Genomic DNA, 1,619 nt, shown 5'->3' on the forward strand with positions numbered 1-1,619 from the left:
TATGTTGTACACCTGAAATCTTTATATTATACAGTACAATACCTTGATAAGAAAAAAAGACAATTCAGCTTACTAAATATAACACTATTTTAGAGTCAGCAGGTTGGCACCTCTTTAACTAGGTCTCTTTTCTGATCAGCTTAGCAAACATCTTCTCTGCCTCTGGATTCCTTCTATTCTTTACCCTAGGAACGAGAACAGCAAGCCCCTGACCCACTTCCATTCACACTCCTAGGAGAAAGCTTTGCTTCTGGCCCAATTCTCCATCCATCTTTCATCAATTTAACAAGCCTTTATTAACATGTATCAGATGTTGTGTTAGGCACAGAATAAAACACATCCCTTCTTGAAGGAGCCCAAGGTATAGAGTAGATACCTATAAATTCAGGCAGGATACTGACTTTACAACTGGACACTCACCCAGAGCCAAAGGAGGGGAGGATCCAGGTAGGCTTCCTGGAAGAGGAGATGTGTAAAACAGCTCTTGTGGGAGACAAGTGCCCTGTCACACAGAGAAGAAAAGGCACAAGACTGCAGGCAGTGGAACAAGGGAGAAGGAAGCAGGTCCCACGTGGACCCACCAGCTCTCTCTCCAAACCCGTTCGTCCTGGCACCAAGCCCATTACAGACCCAGCTCCCCATGTGGGGACCTTCCACAACTCCTTGCCCTCCTATAGCCCTTACCTCCAGTGAATCCCTGAGTCCTGTCTAGCCTCCTTCTAAGTCTCTCAAACATCTCCCCTTCCTTCTCTATCCTCACTCTCCTCACAGCAGCCCAGCACCACCATTTCTCCTTGGTTCCTGCAACAGCCTCCAAATGGACATCACTTTACATTTGCTCCATTGAATTCACTCAGCACAGAGGATCTAGCATCTAGACTGACTCTCTACAGAGGGGACCGGGGTGGGGGTGGGGGGCGGTGGTAGCAGCAGGTTGGCGGGAACCATCTGATCCTGTCATTATCCTGCTTAAGTCCTTCACTAGATCCTAGTGCCTTCCTGATTAAGACAAAACCTTCTAACAGGATTTATAAGACCCTTGGTGGTCTGGCCTCTGCTCACCTTCCTAACCTCATCTCTGATCTTCAGCTCCTCATAAGCTGTGGCTTATGAGCCTGGTTGCCCAGCACCACCACCTGGGGAGCTTTTAAAAAAAACCCAATATCACAGTCCCACTTCCAGACACTGTGACTGAATTACTCAGGGGAAGACCCCGAGCATCCGGGGATTCTAAAGCTCCCTTTGTGATATTAGCGTGCAGCCACAGCTGAGAACACTGCTCTAGTCCAACACATCTTACAGGTTTGCTGCAAAAGCCCAGCCTCTGCCATCAGAGGCCCTGGAGCTATCCTGGCTTCAGGCCAGGGTCTTTCCGTCTCATTCACTTCATATTTCCTGCACCCAGAAAATCCCACCCTGAGTGATTCTGCTTTCTCCCTTCACCTGGTCTGATAACACTCATTCTTTAAGATCCAGCTTAGACTTCCGAACAGACACTCCCTCCCTCAATGCCCCTGTTCTGGGGCAGGTGATCCTGTGTGAGCTCAGCGCCTAGATTTCTCCCAGTATAGCATGTATCCCCCACCTGGTGCTCGTCTGCATCCCACAGGTAGTCTGTA

This window comes from Oryx dammah, unplaced genomic scaffold (assembly GCF_014754425.2).
Source record: "Oryx dammah isolate SB20612 unplaced genomic scaffold, SCBI_Odam_1.1 HiC_scaffold_11, whole genome shotgun sequence".
NCBI lineage: Eukaryota > Metazoa > Chordata > Mammalia > Artiodactyla > Bovidae > Oryx > Oryx dammah.